The sequence below is a fragment of the Microcebus murinus genome, chromosome 20 (genome assembly GCF_040939455.1).
Source record: "Microcebus murinus isolate Inina chromosome 20, M.murinus_Inina_mat1.0, whole genome shotgun sequence".
NCBI classification, from domain to species: domain Eukaryota; kingdom Metazoa; phylum Chordata; class Mammalia; order Primates; family Cheirogaleidae; genus Microcebus; species Microcebus murinus.
In genome coordinates this window covers 31790950-31803751 of record NC_134123.1, presented here as the reverse complement: position 1 = coordinate 31803751, position 12802 = coordinate 31790950, and the positions used below count along the sequence as shown (strand labels likewise).

The 12802-nt window shown below is 42.8% G+C and overlaps 1 protein-coding gene across 1 annotated transcript in view; it reads right to left on the bottom strand.

The window, feature by feature from the left end:
* Positions 1-12802, bottom strand: part of CDH13 (cadherin 13) — a 958432-nt gene that overhangs the window by 19328 nt on the left and 926302 nt on the right. The gene's annotated exons all lie outside the window — the stretch shown is intronic.

Here is a 12802-nt window from a genome sequence, read left to right as displayed (position 1 = left end):
GGGGGGGGAGGGATGGTGGTCATCACTTTCTCTCCTCTGGGTCTGAGCTACTGCATCTGTTCCATCCACAGGACGGTCACTGCAAGGCCAGGGGGGTGGCTCTTGCTTTATGCACTTGGCACCTTGCCCCAGTCTTCCTGGCACCCGACCTCTGCTTGCCTGTTTCTGGCTTTGCTGCTCCCAGTCAGCACTGACAGCTTCTAATAACTGTGGCACATTACGTGACCAAATAGGAACAAGTGGCTTCCACTGCTGGATTTCAAACGCGGACAATTTAACTTGTGTTTCCTCATCTCACTCCTGAGATGAGATGGCCGAGTTGGCGACCTGTGCTCAGCCGCAGGCCTGGTCGTATCCGTACCGTGGCCAGCCGGGCTAGCTCTCGGTCTGGTTGGGTCACGATTTTACATTTAGCCTTTTGTGCTCCTGGTTTAGTGGGGGCAGAGCTGTGCATCTGCTAAGAGAAGCAGGATGATAGAACTAGCAAAAGGTGAAGATATGTGTAGAGGAATTGAGCACCTGCCATTATTTAGATTGGGAAAGTCTAAGCAGACCATATAGGTTGTTGCTTTGAGCACCCGGGGCCTTACTTTCTGGTTTTCTCTCATTTTCCAGAAGAAGAGGCTGGGGACTCAGAAGTGTGGCCTGATGACATGGCATTTCCATCTCTGAAGCTCTCTGGCTGCTCCACGAGGTGAACAACGGAGTGACTGGCAGTTGTAACATACCCCGCTGCCCAAGCCATCTGAGCCAGAACCACAGAGCTCAGAGTTTTAGTGTTCTGGTCATGGGGGTTGACAATAAGCATTGGTAGAAAGCATAGAAACAGCCTCCTGCACTTTCTTTTTTTATTATTGTTGTTACTTTTTTTTTTTCCTTTTAGTTATTTATTCATGCTGAGAAAGTTATTCCTGCACTTTCTTGACTCACACGGCAATGATATATTGCTTCGTGTGGCAGGCCTGTGGGGCTAAAGCCGGTACCGGAAGAAGCGTGAGCCACACAGGAGTCCCCTGGTGTTGCTTCGATGCTGTGACTATGGATGTCACAAGAAGCAGGGCCACGTGTTTTATTTTGTTTTGTTTTAATCTCAGTAATTTCATTTTATTCAGAATCTTGACCAAACAGTATTTCTGCTTAAAGCCAAAAAATACTGAGATTTTTCTGATAGGGTTCATTATTCAGAAGCCACAGATATAAGCTTTCTATCTTGTCATTAATAGACACAACTAAAAACACAGTATGATATTAATTTTAAAAAATATATATGATTAGCAAAAGATTAGAAAGAAATATATAAAAACCTCAGTGGTGATTATCTCTCCAGGTAATTAACGTCAAAATAATACTTTTCTCTGTTTTTAATTTTCTTTACAATAACCATAATTGCTATAATAATCAGACAAAAATATTAAGCTCCAAAGTTATACAAGGCTTAAAAATATTTTTTTCCAATTTTACTTTACTCTCTTTTCTTTTGTTTTTTACTTATTTTTACAATGAACTGATTTTCAGTAAATTTACAGAGTTGTGTGACCATCACTACTGTCTAATTTTAGAACATTGCCATTACCCCTAAAAGAGACCTTGGACCATTTGCACTAAATCTTCATGGCCACTCTCAGCCCCTGGCAGCCATTAATCAACTTTCTGTCTCTATAGATTTGCCTGTTCTGGAAGTTTTATATAAATGGAATCATGCAATAGCAGTCTTTTTGGGTCTGGATTCTTTCACTTATCATAATGTTTTTGAGGCTCATACTTGTAGCAGGCATTAGTACTTCATTCCTGTATATGGCTAAATAATAATCTGTTGTATGTACAGACAATGTTTTGTTTATCCATTCACTAGCTGATGGACATTTGGGTTGCTTCTACTTTTTGTCAGTTATGAATAACGCTACTATCAATATCTGTACGCAAAGGACCAGATTTGTACACGCTACAGTATCTCCAGACTAGGAAGGCAAGACACCAAGCACATCTCCCAAGAGAATCTCCTTAGAAGAATCGGATCCCTGGGATTGTCACAGTTGGATGGGCTGGTTCCATATACCCAGAATGTTAGGCTCTCAACAAGAATTTTCAGGAGTTAGCACTGAAAAGTTTTGCAAATTAGTATATTTTCTAGTCACTGGTGCCAAATCTTCCCAGAGCTGGGCCTAGAGGCACAAGGCCCGTGTCTTATCTTGGGGATCATGAGCAAATGTGGTTTTATATGGGGGAATATTGTACAAAGGGAGATTGCCTGTGTGAAGAATAAAATGTAGGAAGAGAAAGAGAACAGGAAAAACAGGAAGCCCATTTCTGAGCTTTGCAGAGTCTGAGCTTCAGGATTTTTCTCAGTCCTAGGATATAATCAGTGCCCCATAGATGTCTGAATTAATTTATGTTGATTTGAAACAACCGAAGCTGCACAGCTCTTCCCATACTTATAATCCCATGTATTTGTCTTTCTACAGGGTTGCTTCTATTTTGAGAGTAGGGACTGTGTCTACATTCAAGTCCTTCCTAACTCAGGGCAGAAAGAAGTGTGTGGAGGGGCAGGGTCTGTGGAAGTGGGACTTGGAACAGGGAGTCCACGCGAGGGACAGGGAGAGAGACCACAGCTGGTGTCTCAAGGAAGCTTGAGGCCCAAATCCTGGAAGATGATCAGGAAGAAGGACCAGTTTAAGAGGAGCCAAGTTCAAGGAGCCAAGTTCAGCAGTGGGCTGCTGAGCAAGCGCTGAGCATGGCGGCGAGGCTGTGAGGCTTGATTGTAAGGACAGGACGCAAGGGTGGGACCACCCACTGCGCCCCACTCCCTCTAGGATCACTTGAGCCTTCAATAAGTATTTGTCAGCAAACAAACACCAGATCATCTGAACAGGCTCTAAACTTGCCTTCGCCTTAGCTTTAAAGGTGAGAGTGAACCAGGCTTCTTCTTTAGAAAGTTATGCTTTGCATTATTTTGTTTATGTCTCATGCACTATTTAGCATGGCTCTCTGGCACCAGTATTTTACAAATTATTTTTAGCCTGTGCCCCATAAGCTGAGGATATCATTATTTTTTAATTCATAAGCATTTTTATTGCTTTGTTAATAGAAAGCTTGCCAATTTCATTTTAGGAGTACATATATTAAAAAAATTTAATAGTAAAAGCCAACAACAACAAAAAAATAAAACCTGGTAGAAAATAAGTTTGTAAAATATAATGCCAGGTTTTCATGTGTAGTACTTGATGCAGAACTGAAGAAATTATCTCCATAATTTGGACTTAACAATTCTTTTAGAAGAGACAATAATCTGAAACTGAACTGTTTTTTTTTTTTAATTCAACTTTATGGCTTTTTGTTTCTATTTTACTGACTATGGAGGAAAGAAGAAAATAGGGGAGGAACTGATTTGAAGGCCGAGTTTAAGCATGGTGATTTCATTTTATTCATTCAGTCACTAATCACATATTGGGACTCTGCCCTGCGCCTGGCTGGAGACGCACTGTCGCCAATGGTACAGGTGCCTGCTCTCGAACGCTAGCGGCATGGCAGGGACAGATATGTGAACAGATGCAGGATGGCGTCACAAGTGCAGGAAGAGAGATGATAGTAAAATGCTCGTGGCTTGGAATAATTAACTGCCTGGGGAAAGATCAGAAGCCTCCACGAAGAGGTGGCATTTGCATGTGCCATGGAAGACTTTGTGGAGAGGATGAAGGTTCTAGTAGGAATTAAGTGGCATGGCCATTTTGTGAGAAGTTCAAAGACGTAAGCAGGAGAATGGCTTGAGAAAAAGCAGAGGAGGTGGCAGTGGGGGAAGGAAGGGACTCGAGTGAGGACAGAGGGCAAAGGAAGACCAGCTGGGAGGCCGGTCCTGCAAGGGGGGACCTTGCGGGGGACCTCACGGAGGACCGCAGGGAAGGCAGACAGGAAGGGAGGGCAGCGCTGGCCTCGGGGGCGGGGCAGACAGGAAGGACTGGGTTTTGTGGGAGCTCAGGGAGGAGGGGTTCTAGCTTGGGCACTGGGCAGGTGGTGATGCCATTGCTGGGGTGGGGGACTGGGGAAAGCAGAAGAGCACAACTAAGAGACGCTGGGGCAGGATGAACTGAGCTGGTAGAGAAGGACTTTGGTGACAGCATTTTATGCCAAAATCAGTTTCTTTCTCATAAAAATGAATGAAATTGTTATGTTCAGGAGAGTTGATTTGTTTGGGCAGCGTGGAAACGTCCTGCTGTCAGGCCTAAACCTGCCCGTTCAGCCAGAGGCAAGCTCCGGAAACTGATGCCTGTGTCCGAGGAGGTGTTTTCTGGCAAACTTTCTGATTTAGCACCCTACTCTGAGTGGGGGGCTCTGTGGCCCCATCCCTTCCCTAGAAAAATGTTCAGATGGCCACCAGAGTGATCATTAGGTGGCATTTCGTGGTCTGCCTCAGACAATGATGATTTTGTAACTTTTTATCAGTTTATAAAATCAGTTCAAGTAGCTCAGTTCAAGTCAGTTCATTGAAACATTCCTTAGGTCAGGGGTCCTCAAACTTTTTAAACAGGGGGCCAGTTCACTGTCCCTCAGACCGTTGGAGAGTGCGCACTGTGGGCCCAGGACGAGTCGGCTGCTAAGCAGGACAGGCAGCGGCGGCAAAAACACCCGGTGGGCCGGATAAATGGCCTAGGTGGGCAGCATGTGGCCCGAGGGCCGTAGTTTGAGGACGCCTGCCTTAGGTGCTTACACGCACCAGGAATTTTGCATCTATGATTTTTAGTCCTTATAACAACCGAGCTGGCAGGTGGCATTATCCTTTTCTGCAGGTGGGGAAACTGAGGCTGAGAGAGCGCAAGTCTCATGCTTGCAGCCAGTCACACGGCTAAGGCGGGGAGCTGGGCTCATTCCGAGGCATAGCAGGCACCAGTGTGCTGCCTGCCACGGCTGTGACTGCACCCTGTCTGTCACCAGACCTCAAGGGTTCTTTTATGGGGCCATTCTGTCAGTGACAAAATCGTAGCTAGTATTTTCAACATGATTGATACTTTACTGGTGCTTGAAATAATAAGGAATGACGGCTGGGTCTTCAATTTATTTTTCTTCATCAATTAATAGAACAGCTGAGATAAGGGGTATTAAACTGGCTTAATTGGGTTGCCACCATAACTAATGGCTTGATTCAATCCAAACTAGCATCTTTTAAGTTGAATCCATCTAAATAATCTTACTACATCCCCCATGTGGTCTAGAGCTTGGTTGATCTGTAAAAAGGGAGGGACCACAGATTGAGGTATCTTCTTGAAGTTCAGTTCAGAGCTCCTAGTAGCCCCAGTTTGGGGGCTGTAAATTCCGTGGTTCTGTACTCATTTCACTATGGGGCTGAATAATGTTTTTTTCCCCTTTTAATCAATCTAAATATACATTGAATAATATTTCAATTTTGAATCAGCTGGCATTATCAGAACATCTATCATATAGGGGACTGAGGGAGAAGGCAGGCTGGGACATGATATATCTTAGCCTATGAAAAATCATTATCTTAGTCTGTTCCATTTTAATTTTACAGCTGTTATGCTTGGTTCTGTATCTGTGTGTCTTCTTGATAGCCCAAGTCACATTTTTCACTGACAGACTCAGATATACTTTATACACATTGCTAAGTCATGAAAACATGCTGCTGAATTTAGTGGTAATTTGGCTTGTTTTTAAGTGATCACTCCCCTATTCTTTTCTTTTTTTATTATCCTTTTCTCCCCCTTTCCTTAGTCCCTAAAGAATCTCCTATTCTTTTAAATGAAAACAGATGGCAAACATGACACGTTTGATAAACATATAAAAACTGACAGTGGACTCCAGAGAGGGTATGAGCTTCCTTGTTCAAACTATTTCGTATGCACTGAGCCTTAGAAAGAGCTAACATGGATAATTTTTTTTCCCCTCCTTTCTTTAAACTCTCTGCAGAGCATGCGAGGACATTTGGGTTTGCTGAAATAAAATATTTGTCTTTGTTGTTTGGAGTCACCATTTAGATCTTCTCTGAGAGGACAAGAGCCCCGTTGGACAGCAATGAGCCAGCCCTATTCGATTTCCAAATAGAAGGCGGAGTGAGAGATGAGGTTACAGGGGGGAAGGAGGCAGGGGAGCAGCCTAATAGAATTCTGGGCACTCGCTGGTAGACAGGAAGAGCAGCCGGCTACACCCTTCCTGCCCATGACCCACCGTCCCCAGTGGGATTCCAGAACTCATGCGAGAAATCGCTTGTGACGGTTTTCAGCCCACATAAGACAGTGGGACTAACATTTGACCTGCCTGGTGATGATGTGAGGTGATCACGCTGGGGTTTAGCTAATGCTAATTATTCCCGCTTTGCCTCCCTGACAGCACATCCCCAAAGGGACTCCATTTTATTGCATTCTCGAATGTTCTCTCTACATCTTGGTTTTTTTTTTTCTTTGACAGTTATTGTTATTATTTTTCCTTTCTTAAGAGAGGGCAGCAATTCTGTTTGCATTGAAGTCTTGAGTAAAAAGCATTCCTGTACTCTGACGGCACTGTCTTAACCTTTTCAGAAAATCTGGCCTATATAAGGCAAATGGTGAGATTCATCTCTACAGATGAAATGCTTGCCAACATTAAAGGTCATACCTTATTAATCTATAGAATTAAAGGCTTTACTTATCAAATCATTTGGCTATAGAGCCAGTTCTGATTTAGCAAAACAATAGCATGTAAGTTATGTTGAAACAATGTTGTTAGCTAATTTGTAGCTCATGAAAATTGGTAACAGTTTAAGAAAAGTACCTTGAGTATGCTGTTGGTAACAAAGTGTCTTTTACTTCCCAAATCTTCTGTAACCCATGCATGATCAGTAAGATTATGAAGCATGATTCTAGAATTTATCTAGACTAGCTTTGGGGCCCCAAGCAAGTCAATCAAAAGGGCTCTTTATTTATGTTGACTTCAGGTCAGGTTTCTAGCCCTGTCCTGTCTGTTACACACTCCATTCTAATCTCATAGTTTCTAGCTTGTAAGAGGCACTTAAAAGAATGCATTTTTGGTACTGTCTTATAATTCTTCTGAACTGAATAAGTAGAGCTGTGTGTAGCAAGTTATGATGGTGTCACGTCTGCCCTTTGCAAAGTATCGTAGGGATTGCCGGATGAGTGCTCTGCTCTGCTCCCTCCGCATAACTCAGATCACTCACGGTTCCTGGCAGAACTGGCCCGTCAGCAGACCAGGACTGTCCTTCCTTGGAATAGTAAGACACTGAGAGTCTGTCTAGAGTGTAAGCAAGTACTTAGAGAATACATGAACGGTTACAGTTCTCCAACAGACAAGGGACATTCTGTCTCTGTGGTCACGCATTTTGTTGTTGTTGTTGTTAATTTCTTATTGACACATAGAAGTGTTCGTGTATCATAAATACACAGCTTGATGAATTTTCACAATCTGATTATACTCGGTTAGTCCAATACTACCACATCAAGAAATCTATCTTCAGCTGGGCGCGGTGGCTCAACACCTGTAATCCTAACACTCTGGGAGGCCGAGGCTGGTGGATCGCTCGAGGTCAGGAGTTCAAAACCAGCCTGAGCAAGAGCAAGACCCTGTCTCTACTATAAAGAAAAAGAAGGCCGGGCGCGGTGGCTCACGCCTGTAATCCTAGCTCTCTGGGAGGCCGAGGCGGGCGGATTGCTCGAGGTCAGGAGTTCGAAACCAGCCTGAGCAAGAGCGAGACCCCATCTCTACTATAAATAGAAAAGAAATTAATTGGCCAACTAATATATATACAAAAAATTAGCCGGGCATGGTGGCGCATGCCTGTAGTCCCAGCTACTTGGGAGGCTGAGGCAGGAGGATTGCTTGAGCCAGGAGTTTGAGGTTGCTGTGAGCTAGGCTGACGCCATGGCACTCACTCTAGCCTGGGCAACAAAGAAGACTGTCTCAAAAACAAACAAACAAACAAAACCCCAGAAATCTATCTTCAAGGTAACCTGACAGCTAGGATTAGTTTCATCTGAGTTTGATCTTTATATAAGTGGAATCATTCAGTATGTCATCTTTTGTTTTGGCCTTCTTTTATTCAACATGTTTGTGTGATTCATCCATGTTTTTGTGAATAGTTACAGATCATTCATTCTTGTCATTATATAGACTCCACTGTGAATGCACCACAATATATTATTCTACTTTTGCTGGGCATTTGTATAATTTCCAATTTTGTGTTCTTATGAAGAGTGCTGCTATTAACATTCTGCCATTTGTGTTTTGGGGAATATATTTCTGTTGGATATATGATACCTAGTTGTGTAATTCCTGGATCAGAAGCGTATATAGGGCGCAGCTTTAGTTGATACTTTGTTTCCAAAGTGGTTGTACCAATTTATACTTCTATCACCTTTGTATGAGAGTTCCAATTATTTTACATCCTTGCCAACACTTGGTATTTTCTATCTTTTCATTTCAGGCATTTTGTAGATGTGTTGCTGTATTGCATTTCATTATATTTCCTTGATTAATTTGTATTTTAATTTATCTTTGTATAATTTAATTTTTATATTCTTGTTTAATTAAGTGAGCATCTTTTCATATGTTTTTTGGCATTTGTACATCTTTTATGAAGTACCTGTTAAGTCTTTTACTCACTTTTCTTTGGGTTGTGTCTTTTGCTTACAGATTGTAGAATTCTTTGTGTTATAAGTATCTAAATATCTTCCATTCTGTGGGTTACCCTTTTTTTTTTTTTTTTTTTTTTTTTTTTTGAGACAGAGTCTCACTTTGTTGTCCAGGCTAGAGTGAGTGCAGTGGCGTCAGCCTAGCTCACAGCAACCTCAAACTCCTGGGCTTGAGTGATCCTTCTGCCTCAGCCTCCCGAGTAGCTGGGACTACAGGCATGTGCCACCATGCCCGGCTAATTTTTTATATATATATCAGTTGGCCAATTAATTTCTTTCTATTTATAGTAGAGACGGGGTCTCGCTCTTGCTCAGGCTGGTTTTGAACTCCTGGCCTTGAGCAATCCGCCCGCCTCGGCCTCCCAAGAGCTAGGATTACAGGCGTGAGCCACAGCGCCCGGCCTGTGGGTTACCTTTTCACTTTCTTTTCTTTCTTTCTTCTTCTTTTTGGACATAGGGTCTTAGTCTGTTGCCTGAGCTAGGGTGCAGTGGCTTCATCGTAGCTCACTGCAACCTCAAACTCCTGGGCTCAAGCAATCCTCCTGCCTCAGTCTTCCAAGTAGCTGGGACTACAGGTGTGTACCACCGTGCCCGGCTAATTTTTTTTTTCTGTTTCTAGTTGGCTGGCTAATTTCTTTTCCATTTTTAGTAGAGATAGGGTCTTGCTCTTGTTGAGGCTGGTCTTGAACTTCTGATCTCAAGCAATCCTCCTGCTTCAGTCTCCCAGAGTGCTAGGATTACAGGTGTGAGCCACCACAGCTGACCTAGGTCATTTTTGATAAGTTATAATTTTGGAGAATCTTGTCCATTACATACAAATTGTCAAATTATGGCATATAGTTGTTTACAATATTCTTTTATCTTTTTTGATATCTATAGTCATATTCTCTTTTTCATTCCTGACATTGGTAATTTGTACTTTTTTCTCTTTTTGTTTCTTTATCAGTCTTGATATACTTGCATCAACTTTATTAAATTTTTTCAAGAGAAAGGCTTTTGGATTTGTTGATTTTGTCTTGTATGTTTGTTTCCTATTTTTCTAGAATTTTCCTCTAAGCACTGGTATAGTGTATCCATAGGTTTTGATATTTCATTATTCTTTCCACAATATTTTCTATTCAACATTCTTTTTTACTATGGATTATTTAGAAGTATACTCTTTTATGTTCAGGCAGCTGGGGTGTTTCTAGCTCTTAATAGCAGATAATATATATTTCAGTTTTGAAATATCCATTTGATTCTTTCCAACAGAGTTCAAATCTCTGGTGTGATTCTCTCTGCTTTAATCTGTCTTTTATTCTATTTCCTTGCACGGAGCAATCACGGTTATTTTAAAGTCTTTATGTGCTACTTCAGATACCTGGGTGCTCTGCAGTCTGACTTCCCTCTCGATCACCACTTACGTGTTCTTGCATCTTTTTGGGTCTGGCGACAGCAGGTCCCCTGGGATTGTGACCGACAGCCCGGAGTATCTGAGCCCTGAACAGCCCCCAGGAGACCCGGCTGTGCCCTTCAGTGGCTACCACCGTAGCCCTGCCCCCTCGACGTCCCACTCTCCAACCCCTCGTGCCTTCAGAGTCCGGCACACGTCTGAAACGGGAGAAGGCCGTGTGTGTGCGGAGAGCTTGCTTCCTCTGGTAGCTGTTTCCCGTGAGATGCCTGGAGATTTCACTCTGCCCTTGAAGGGGCATCTGTCCCTGGGGGAAAAGCTTCCGTGTGTTTAAAGCCTCTTAAGTTTCCAGTTTGTCACACCAGCTCCCCACTCCCAATCTAACAAGTGTTTCCGGTTTCTTTCCCGCCATCCTAGGCCCTCTGCATGAGCCCAGCCTGGCTCTCTCCCAGAATCAGAACATGTCCCCAGGGTGGGGGACTATGGCCCTTACACTCTCCTTGGAATGACTCTTTCCCCTTTGATATTTTAGTTGATCCAGGCTCCATGGCTTCTGCAGCTCTCTAATGCCTTTACGATGAAGACTTTTTATATCATAAGATTTTTGTAATTTATCTGGATTTTTCTAGTTCTACAGTGGGCGTATTGGCTTACACACCCTACCCGGAAGTACCTACAGCCATATATTTTATTGACATGATTTCACATAAATTCCAGAGTGACTCCCTGTTTGGAGCATATCAATTTATTTTGCTTTAGCTTTCCTAGAGTTAGCTGACAAAAGCCCTTATTGTTTCATTCCATCAAATAAATTGAATTTCCATACAATTAATAGAAACAAATGCTCACTTTGGATAAAGTTGAGACATCACTTGGTACTATTAACTTTGATCGAATGGGTAAGTGTTGTTTTTTTCCTGGCTAAACATAATACCTAGAGATAAGTTTTCAGTGACTGATAGAAAAGAGCTTTTAAATGAAAGTTGCTCTGATCTATGAGGCCTTTTTAAAAATCATGTTCTTTTTGCTCTAAGTCTTTTGGGCCTTGTTCAAGATTATTCTCCCTAACGATGGTTTTGTATATTAATGCCAACCTGGTTTCTATTTACCATACATCTTTAGGGACATTTTGGTCCTCTAGAAACAGCTGTGACACCAGATTTTAAATTTCCTTGTCTGATATTGGTATTAACAGAGTTAGACAGGAAGTAGACGCAAGCTGTGTTTTTCTTGAGTCATGGGAGGACCGTTCTTGGCTTCACTCTTTCCTTTCTGGAACCCCAATTGGGCTGGGATTAACATTTGGTGAACATTTAACATGGCTTTTGATGCAGAATCCAGAGGGCCCAGCACTTCACTGCCATTTCTCATAACAGGGTTCTACGCAGGAATTATCTTCCTCATTTTGTAGAAATCTCGACTGAAGCATTTGCAGTCACACAGCCAGACGGCTCGTGTGGGTGTCTCCTGAATGTTGAGAAAATAAAGATGAGACTGAATTTCCTCCTCTGAAGCGTGTGGTCGTAAGGTGTCGCTGGGTCTTGGTGACGTGGTAAGCTATTTCCTCACAGTCGGATAGCTGGTAAGTGGCATGGTAGAACTTAAAACCTGCTTGCTACTTCCAGGTAGAAATTTTAAAGAATGTTAAAGATGCAAGAAACCAAAGGTAGGAAAATCAGATCTTAATGGTATGACTTTGAGAAAGTCACCTACATTCTGTGTCTGGCTCTTAAGTGTAAATCAGGGTCTGGTTCCCCTCACTATTTGGGGGCCAGGTGGATGCACACAAAGTGTCACTGATTGATGATTGCATGCCTGGAAAGAAGGCTCTCATTTTTGGCAAAAAGTAAGTATACTGCGTTTCTTATTTTTTTGATGAATAATTGCATAAAATATTTCATAAGGCAATGACAACTCTACTGTGCTTTATTTCAACCTTCTTTTGTGGCATTCTTAGCTGAGAAATTTTTCTACGAGTACAGGAAGTTTTATGTAGAACCCTAAAGTCATTACTTCAGCTGATCTAGCATTGATATTTTTCATTTATACGGCATTTTAAACATTCCCTTGGCTCTTGTCATCTCTTGTTAACGTCCTTCGTACTCTGTCTAGATCTCTTCCTTCCGGAAAGCTTTTTTGTTCTGATGACTCTCATCTCTTGCACAGGCAACTCCCTATGCAAATCTCCTCTCCTTATTCCATTCCTGTATGGCCGTCTCTCATGGGACATAATCCCAACATGTCATCCCTCTAGAACAGGATGGGAGCAATCCCCTGACACGAGCTCCCTGTTTTTGTCGATGGAATGACCATTCCTGATTTCCTTGTCCCCTGCAGTCTGGTCTCAGCAGAGCAGGGAACAGTCACAGCCCTTTGAACTCTCTTTCCTTTCCCCGCCAGCAAGTCAGCTCCCAGAGGACGGGATGTGTTTTGCTCACTGCTGTGTTCCCAGCATCTCAATCAGGGCCTGGCCCACGGTTTTTGCATTATCAGCTTTTGAAGGAAGAACAATTGTTTCATGGCTAGGAAGCCACGAGCTGAGTGTACCTGCTGCCTTTCCATGGTAGCATATTACAATAGGATAAAAGCCCAGGGGACAATTCAATTGTCAGGGTCAGTAATGTCCTGTGGGACTGTCTTTCAACTTGTATGAAGTCAAAGAACTCTCTGCAAATGACAGCATGGAATGAAGTAGACAAAGGACATCCGTGTGGCTTCCTAACGTTGGTGCCCGCCTGAGATGGCACAGTGAGCTCGCCCCACCCTGACGTCACTTACCTTC